Source organism: Callospermophilus lateralis, chromosome 1, assembly GCF_048772815.1.
Source record: "Callospermophilus lateralis isolate mCalLat2 chromosome 1, mCalLat2.hap1, whole genome shotgun sequence".
In the NCBI taxonomy this organism is placed as follows: Eukaryota; Metazoa; Chordata; class Mammalia; order Rodentia; family Sciuridae; genus Callospermophilus; species Callospermophilus lateralis.
In genome coordinates, this window is record NC_135305.1 from 134,051,674 (window position 1) to 134,061,784 (window position 10,111).

Below are 10,111 nucleotides of genomic sequence, written 5' to 3' on the forward strand. Positions count from 1 at the left end.
ACCACGTCAGAGCTGATGCCTCTCCTGCCAGGAAGTGGAGGATGGCCAGGTGGGCCAGATATGGAGAGATTCACCAGGAGGGGCGAGAGATGAGGCCCTCAGTCCAGCTTCCTAGCCTCCAGCCAGAGCCTCTCCCTGGCAGGGGCTGGGTCTCCTCATTCTTATCCAGACCCCTGGTGGAGCCTCCCCTGGGACAAGGAGGGTGGAAGGTGGTGGAGGTTACCAAATGGCGTCAGCACACCCTTCCCGAGATGAAGCAAGCAAACTCTGTGGGTTGAACATGGTCGTCTCTCTCCACAGTTTAACCCCCACTGCGGGGTATGAGGAGTTTAGGGACTTAACCTGGCTGTAGTGCTGAGGGGCAGGGCCCTGGGAGGTGAGTGGGACTCCATAGGCAGGTTAGGGAGGCACCTCTCAGACTGGCTCCTGTGGCTTTATAAGAAGATATGGAGCCCAGGGGGGCACACACGCTCTTGCCAGCTGATGCCTGGCACCCCTTTGGGGCTCTGCCAGCAAAATGTGGTCAGAAGATGCAGCCCCTTAATTTTGAATGTCTCCAGAAAGTGAGCCCACAGAAACTTATTTGCAAAATCACCCAGTCCTGTTGTGTTAGTAGCAACAGAAACTGGACTAACTCACACACGCACACGCACCCACCCACCCACACACACACACACACAGAGAGAGAGAGAGAGAGAGAGAGTGAGAGAGAGAGCGCAAGTGTTGCAAAGAGTGATCTGAACTCACTCTGAGATGCACCATTTTAAAATTGCTCCAGTTACTGGAAACACACAATGCCTTCTGACTGCTCAGGGCTAGCAAATCACTCCTATAGAAAAACAGGCTGAAATTAATGCTCACCTTGATGAGGCTGTCCAAGGTCTTTGGCCATTGGGTCATTTGTGGAATCTGCCACTCTACCACCATCACCATTCCCGGAGTGCCAGGAAGCACTCCACCCCTAGTCTCAGCCTAGGAGCTCTGTGGAGATAATTTCAGCTCCAGGGTCCAGAGTGGACCACAAGACCAAGGCTGTCCCATCATTCCACTTCTTCCACCTGGCCCAGCTTCCAGGGCAGTCAATTCATGACTCAGACAAGTCCATCATGGGACCTTTATTTACGTCATCATACAGCCTAGATCCATGGAGTTAGTGAGTCTAGATTTGATCCTGTACTTGCCCAGCCCCGGTGGGCAGAGTCAAGAATGAACCTGGATGAAACAGAATGGAGAAGTGGGTCATGCAGGAGCCTGGGCTCCGGCCTCCTCTTCAAGGACACTGGATCACTACTCAGGATCTGTTAGGTGAAGACACTTTCGGGCAGGTTTTCTGTCACACACACACAAAAAAAAAAAAAAAAAAAAAAAAAAATGGTGGATTCAATGCTCACATCAAATAAACAAAGTATGTAATGTTACTATAACTATGTAACCTGTAACTATGACCTGTGACCTCACTATAGCCTGTACACTTACTCTAACAGATTAGAAACCATTAGACTGGTTGAGTCTCTTGCTCTTATGAAAATGTGAAAAGAGAAAGGAGTCTTCGGTGGTGTGGAACTTGGGATCATCATTGGAAAGTGCCTTGAGGTGACACACCCCAGCCTGTGCTACTCTTCCTTGCCCTTCAGGGTCCATGCTGAGCACACCACCCCGGTGGCTCCTCCCTGCTCTCCCTTCCCTCACTCACCTCCAGCTCTGTCTCCTGGGGAGCCACCTGGTAATGCTCCACTGCGGGGGGGCCTGTCCCATGCCCTGCATGGCCAGGCATGAAGCTCTCCACGATGTTGTTTCACAAGGGACCTGGCCACCCCTCCCTGATTCATTAATCACAAACAAACTCCATTCTCATTCCAGGGTCTTCACATGTGGCACTTAACAGCAAAATCAAAACTTTCTTTGCTGAGATCCCCTTTGCTACCTCCCAAGAAGGACAGAGAGCGCCAGAGGCAAGACGTTTGCAGGTGACCTTTGATGCCCAGCTGAGCTACTTCCTGGGACCAGGGGAGAAGCGAAGGCTGAGGTCAAGGGTGGTCTGCAGTGTGCAGCCCTCTTCACTGCAGCTGACGCTCCCAGGTGCAGGACTCCCTCCGCAGCCAAGCCCGATTTGATATGCAGCTGATTAGTTGCTGCTGAAACTGGGGAAGCCTCCAACATCTCCATCTCAATTTTCAAAGGCAAAATTCAGCAGAAAAATGAATGGAGGCCAAATTCAAATTTCACAACCACAACAAACTTTTACTTAGTTCTTTAAAAACCAGGTAGAACTCTCCATCTATTCCCTTAAAATAGCTCCACCATGACCAGAGTCACCACATCTGAAAGCAGACCCATGGGGGGCTGGGGCTGGACATGGACGGCTTGGTTAAGCAGAACCCAAGTTCCCAGCCGTCTCCCCCATGTGTTTCCAGGGTAAAGCTGGCTGAGCACGAATTCACAGATTTGGATTCACACTGACAGATCTGGAGTGCCGAGTGAGGCAGCAGAGCTCCTACCTCTGAAGGTTGCCATGACTACAGAGAGACAGGGACATGGAGGACAGGCTGGGTCTCTCTCCTTGTGTGCACACCTAGCTCTCCTCCTGTGGACCATGGGTTCTGATGACCAGTAGTGACCCCAGAGGAGTCAGAACAGGAACAGCTTTATGTTATTTATTTATATATTTTTTGGTATCAGAGATTGAACTCAGGGGTGACTAACCATGGAGCCACATCCTCAGCCCTTTATGTCCTTTAATAATATACATATATTGTTTTGAGACAGGGACTCACTAAATTGCTGAGTCTGGTTTTGAACTTGTGATCCTCCTGCCTTGGCCTCCCAAGCCACTGAGATTTTGTTGCTTTTTAAAAAAATGAACATTTTGGAACATAAATGAGGCGGAAAGAATATACCTAGGCTTACGGGATTCGCTTTGTTAAAATCATGTTAAAGGTTTTTGCATCTCTTCATGAAGGGTATGGTATTGTTTCTAAATTAACTTTGTCAGGCTTGCTGGTTTTACAAAAATGAGTTGGAGAGTATCCATCCTCCTCTGTTTTCTGAAAGGTTTGTGCAAGCTTGGTGTTGTTTCTTCCCTTAGCATTATTAGATAAAAGTCACCAATGGAATTATCTGGCCTCTTAAGAAGGATTTCCTAGGAGGCAGAATTATGCCCCTAAGATATCCACTCCCTAATCCCTGGAGACTCTGATTATATTACTTCCCATGGCAAAAAGACCTCCACAGATTTGATTAAGGGTACAGACCTTGAGAGGAGGGGCTGTTTTGGATTATCCAGGCCCGATCTTGTAAAATGAGTCTTTAAATTCAGAGAGCCCTTCTGAGCTGGGTGAGGGAGATGCCGGTGTGCAAAGGATTCCCCCTGCTGCTGACCCTGAGATGTTGGTGCAATGACCCCGACCACCTAGGCCTCGGGTGCCAAGAGCAGGCCCAGCCCCCAGCCAGCAAGGAGAAGAGACCACAGTGACACCAAAATTGCATGGACTGAGTTCTGTGAACACTCAGATGAGGAACACAAGACAGGAAAGGAATCCCCTGGGATTTGTCTTCCCTTCAGGAATGGTTGGGAAAATGGTTAATTTCCAAATACTTGGGTCTTTTCTAGATATCCTGTTGCTATTGATTTGTAAGTTTTCCCCACTTTGGTCAGATAACATTCTCTAGCTGACTTCAATCTTCTAAGATTGAGACATCACATGTTCTTGAAAATTGAGCCTTCTGAAGCACCAGGTGTGGTGTTTTACTATCCTCGGTCAGTTCATGGCAGTTGAGGAAGATTTGCAGCTCACCTGTGGCCATGCTGACTCAGTGGGCAGAGGAGAGAGATGACAGGTACAGAGAGACCCAGGTGGTTCTTGGATTCAGGCTCACACTGAGAAATGGCTACGTCACATACCTGTATGCTATATGTTTGTGGGAATGTGATGAGACCATTTAAATGTCCCCTCTCTGCAGGTCTCAGGTGTGCGATACCTTCTTACCCAGTCTGCGACACCGAATTCTAAACACACTCCTTCTACCATGGCAACCGCGCCCCCTCGCACCCCACCCCCACTTCACCTCCACTTCCCGCTCCTAACTGCCATTCTCCCCTCTGCTTCTGTGACTTGGGCTTTTGTAGATGTCACATGAGAGGAGAGCGCCCTCAATTTCATTTTCCTTGCCCTGCTTATAGATGAAGGTCCTCCAGGGTTTGTCTGTGTTGCTGCAAATGACAAAATGTCCTTCTTTTTCAAAGCTGGGCAGAACTCCACATGTCCACCTGCTGCATCTTTATCTGCCCGTCCATGGGGGGCCCTGGGATAATTCCATGTCTTCACGACTCTCAGCTATCTCTTGTGCTGATCCCATGTCCTCTGAACGCCTGCCCAGCAGCAGGATTGCTGGACCCCAGGGTAGTTCCCGCTGCAGTGAGCAGGTTGCCCTTCCTCCACATCCTCCCTGTGCTTGTCTTCTGCCTTCTTGGAGATAATCAAGGGGACTGCTGGGACTGATGGACTGGCCTGAGGGGTTAGTTCATTGTCATTCTGATTTGCATCTCCCTGATGACTCCTGATGTTCATCATTTTTTTTTTTTTTTTGAATGTCTGGTGGCCATTTGTGTGTCTCCCTTTTAAGAACTGTTATTCAGGTCCTTTGCCCATTTTCATGGCTTTTGAATTTCTTGGCTTTTCAAGTTCAGATTATATCCTGCACATTGCAAGGGATATACTTCTGAACCCTTCTAATTTTCTGAATTGTGGGGAGATGCTATATTTTGCTATGTTCATCCGAAAAGCATGGATATACTTTTATATTTTGAGTGCCATCAAGTGGGTTGGATTCGATCTCCACGTTTTCTTGCGGGTTCTGCTGGGAGGAGCTCAGTCCTTTCATGCTCTGCTGTGCTTAGAGTCTAGCTGTACATGCATGGTTTGTGGGACATCCAGAGGCTTGGGTGATGGTTAGACCACTAGTGTGGGAGGCCTTTCTTTCCCGTTTCTTGGCTCAAATCCCCACCACCCCCATTCCACAGCTCCGAGCTCTGCCCTCTGGCTCTGCAAGCCAGGAAGAGTGGGCTTCTCAGGACAGCTAGTGGGCCCACGCTGCCATGACGGTGGCCGATTCAGTTCCTGCCTGTGATCCAGCGGCTCCCTGAGAAGCTATTACTCCAGGGCCTCGTGACTAGGAGGCAGTTGTGCCCACAGAATGAGAGCAGGGGAGAGCAGGGCCACCTCCTCCGGAGAGCCTCAGCTGCCTCTGCTCTATAGGAACAGGCACAGCCTCCCTCGGCCCTCCAGGAATCTCCACACACCCCTCCACCCCCCCACCCCCATTGCCTTGGTCTGATGGAGGCCACTTGGCTGGGGTGGGGGAATCTTACGTTTTGATTAGTCACTAGCTGACCCTGTGGGGTTAAGCACATTTTATTTTGTCCTATGTTACATTTTCATTTTGTCCTATGAAAATTCACATTCTGCTAAAAGTAAACCTTGTGACCATTGAGCAAACCTTTCAAATACGCTAGTTGCTCCTCACTCACGGAGTCAGGACACCAGCAAGAGAGAAAACGAGCACCGTGAAGGGCACCGGGAAGCCTCCTGGGCTGTGACAGGCAGGTCTGGGCACAGCTTCCTGGACTCCAGGTGCCCTGGGAAGGCCCTCTGCAGGGATTTTGGGTGGTCTGGGATCCTCCAGCAGAGGCCGCTGGGGGACAGGGCATGGCCTGGAGGGCAGGTGACGGTGTCCATTCTTCATCCTCACCAGTTTTTGAAGTTTGATTGAGCGAGGAGCTGGACCTCAGACCTGCCACAAATAGGGTTGGCTGATCACTGCCACCAAAAGGTGTGTAGAAGGAGCTGACCTCGGTTCCTTATGATGTCACTGTCTGATGCTCTCAAACACTCACCCACGCGTCCTCCGCACACCTGGTGTCTGTGCAGAAGCAGGTGAGGGGATGGAAGGAGCGATGGGCTAATCCCTGAAAGCACAGAGCAGGTCCGAGGGAACCGTGATTCTGCAGCGCCCTCCCAGCGCTTCCCAAGACATCCTGCTGAAGTTAGGCGTCTCCACCCTCGGAGATAATAGTCCACTGATCCCATTATCGTTTTCCTGTCACCATCTGGATATTTTTATATGCCCATCTCCTGGTTGTGAATGAGCTCTTACCCATAAAATACGCTTTATAGTGCCATTTTGCTGCTCCCGAGACATCTGGAATTTGTCACAATTGGTTGTGGTGACAAAGACAATATTGTCAGTTCTCTTCACTCCAGAAACAATGCAGGTCAGGACACCATAGGTGACTTATTCAAAGTACTGAAACCACAGACAATGACCACAAATCCCTGCCAACCAAGAATCTTTGTCCAGTGAAAAGAGTCTTCAAATCACTGAAAGTAAAGACCCAGGAGAGTTTCCTGGAGTTATAACAAGTGGAAGTGAAATACATGGCAAAAAACGCAGGCCTTGGGAAGGGACCTGCAGCTTGCATGGAGGAAACAGAGTCCCGTGACCACAGGGGCAGTGGGAAGGCAGTGGGGACACGCCTATTCATCATAGACCGCGTGGCGCTGGGCTACCTGAAGATGAGTTTGAGAGGGTCTGTGTAGAGGTTAAAATAGGCCCCAGAGGATCAGTGTGGAACAGAGGAGGGTGGCCAAGAAGCCACAGGAAAGAGGCGTGGATACTAAATAGATCATGTAAAAGAGCGATGGAATGGGACGTGGGTGGGAAATGGAAAGATAAGTGGAAAATGGCAGTTTTCATCCAGATGTATCAATAATTACATTAAATGTAATTGTATCCAGCCTGCAAAGTTCAATACAGTTAAGCTCTGTTAATAGTTAAATGCAATTAAGTGGTTGAATAAAATTAAAAATCAAGGATCCTCAGGATGGAAAACATGGGAACACCCAACTACGTTATTAACAAGATACCACAAAATATGTTAAGCATAGTAAGACACAGATGGGTCAAAACTAAAGAATGGAAGAAGAACTACTTCTAACATGAATCATAAGTAATGAAGTGATAAGTTAGTGTCAGACCTTGGGATATTGCCAGAGATTATAAAGGAAAGTGCATCACGACAAAGGGGTTGAGTTCATCAAGAAAGAATAATGATCCTTAATTTGTATGCACTCAATAACAATCTTCAAAACACACAAAGAAAAATAATTGAAATAGCAGTAAAGACATCTATAATTGTAGCTGGAGGTATAAGAACTCCTTCCTCCTTCACTGATAGAATAAACAGCCAGCCACTCAGTAAGGACCCACAGAACCAACTCACTCCAGGAAACTGAGATGAATCCATATCTACACACCAGTGTACAAAGTGATAGCAGGCTAGCTTCTCCTGTCAGGAGTGCTTGGAGTTAAAACAAGCACTGTTATAACTGTGGCCCAGTGTTCTGTCTCACCAAAGACAGAACACTGGGCCACAAAATAGGCCTTAATAACTTTAAATAGGTTAAAAACTATTCAGATTGTGTTTTTTGACCTAAACAGAATTGAAACCCAGAAAGATAGCTGTAAAATCCCCCAACATTTGGTGATAAACCAGCATATTTCTAATTTACCCATGAATTAAGAAGAAATTAAAAAGTCAAAATACTTTTTTTTTTCTGAAGGAAATCAAAACTGCAGCATGTCAAAATTATCAGCACTTATACTTCTAAAATATATAATAAAATTTCAAAATATAATTGAGATTTTAGAGACATCATAAAAAGAAATATACCATGTTCATAGACACTTTTTTTCTCTTGAATTGACCTACTGGATCATTACACCAGATAAAAATCTCAGTAGGGATTTTTGTAGAAACTGACAAGATAATTTGGCAATTTGTACAAGGCTTACCAACCTGGAAGGTATGAAACAATTTTGAAAAATGAGAACAAATATGGAGGATGTCTAGTTTGCTTCAGTGATTAAGAATACATGATATTGCATATGATAGGCAGAGCTCACTGGATCAAACCAGTGATGAGAAATAGACCCCCTCTCCTCCATGGTCATTTGTTTGACTCTGAAAGCACCAAGATTAATTAATGGAAAAAGGATGTTGTCTCTAACAAATCATTCCAGATTGACGTTCGTATGAACAAAATGAGCCCTGACTCTTATTTCTCACCGTAGACATTAAACTAATTCAAAATGGCTCATAGGCCCAGGTATAAAACCTAATATCCTAAATAATGTGTGAGAAAACAATAGAAAATCTTTCTGACCTTGGAGTGGCCAAAGGTTTTTATTTGTTGTACAGAAACAAACAATTTTTAAAAATCCCAAAACAGAAAAACCAAAACCAAACACAAACCTTAAAGAAAAATCTGACTTTAAGTAGCATTGGAACATGGATCAGCACTAACAATGTTTACTCCTCCGAATCTACCTACAGTTAAGGAAAAAACATGTAAGATGTGGACCAGAAGAAATGCTAACCAGACGTGTCTAACAAGGGAGCTGTCTGTTCCAAGAGGCTATCAGGTTAATTAAAAGGGAGATAAACCATCAGTCGAAGGGGGGTAGAGAGTCAAATAAAAGCTTCACAGAAATCAAGATGAGTAGGAGACCAACAGATGTGAGGTTGTACATCAGCCTGGTGCTCATCATCAGAGAGATGCACCTTAAGACAGCTGCAGTCCCACTTCCTGCCACTAGGGGAAGCAGGTGAACCACAGCCAGCGCTGGGGAGCCTGCGCATGACCAGACCTGGGGTCCTTCCGGGTCATGTCATCACAGGCGTGGGACACAGTGTTGCAATTGCTTATGATGCTAAACACAGCCTGCCTATGTGATCTGGTGGCTCCACACAAATGCTCTGTGATCATCAGTGTCAGGAGTTTGAGAGAGTCCGGCTGTGGTCAGCTGAAGGTGCATGAATGAGGTGAAGCAGGTCCCTGCAGTGGGCCACTCCCCAGCAATGACGAGACCCAGAGCCAATACGTGCCCCAACTCTGAGACACTGAGAGGATATTCTAGGACCCACACATCTAATTCATGGACAGAAAGCAAACCGTTTTTGCCTGGAGCAGGGGTGAGGGCCATTTGGCTAGGCAGGGGCAGGAGGAGCTTTGCGGGATGCAAGTCCAGCTTTCCCACAGTGTCCATGGGGCCCTGGTTCCTGGCCCCTGCAGATACCAAGACCCCCAGATGCTCAGTTCCTCATGTGATGTGGCACTGAGTGTGCCCCCACCCTCTGTGACCCTCCTGCTTTCAATCATCCCTAGGTCACTTACAATGCCCATCGCAACCTAAATGCTATCTGAACACCTGTTAGGCTGTGCTATTTATGGACTAATGACAAGAGGAAGGTCTGTCATGTTCAGTATATACAGTGTTTGTGGGATTTTTTTTGACCCGGGATTCGTTGGCCCCAGGGCTGGGAACACTCAGGCACAAAGGTCCAACCCTGTTCTCTACTGAATTGTCATGGTGGTTATGCACATCTGTGTACTTGTCAAAAAGCATTAAGTGGATGTAATCTTAAAACAGATACATTTCATTGTGCACAAACTATACTCCCCAAAAACTGGTAGAAAAATAAAAGATGTGACATTTTGGTTGAAGGCAAGTGAATGTTAAAATGTGCTCCAGGCTACCTGCACTAGTAAGATTCTGAAACAGAGCGCTCTGTCTTCACTGAAAGGCATCCTTCAATGTTAGGGAGAGGAAGGCAAAATCAAAGCAGGGGCTGACGTGGCTTTGGTGGCGGGGAGGGTGGGAACTCAGTCTTCCCCTGTACTGTGGGGAGGCAGAAGGGGGCGGATTCTCCTCTGATGTATCCTTAAAATAAGAAATGCTGGTGACAATGTGGGTGTGGGGTAGGGGCCCATAAATTGATGAGGCCTCTGGAGAAGAGACAAGTCATCCGCAAACTGGGAAAGTCGGGATACCTGAAAACAGCCACTGCCCACCTGCCATCCTGGACGTCTGCTGACAAGTGTCCCCTGTATTTTGGAGGTGAGGTCTAATGCATCTCCAGCTCACCTAAGAACCTGTTTCAGCCAGCAACCAAGAGGCTGCCTACCCAGCAACCTGATCTTAGCTGCCCCGTGGGTTTTATTCCCACCAGTGTCGCCGTTGTCTCAGGGTTTTCCTATACCTCCACCTGGCC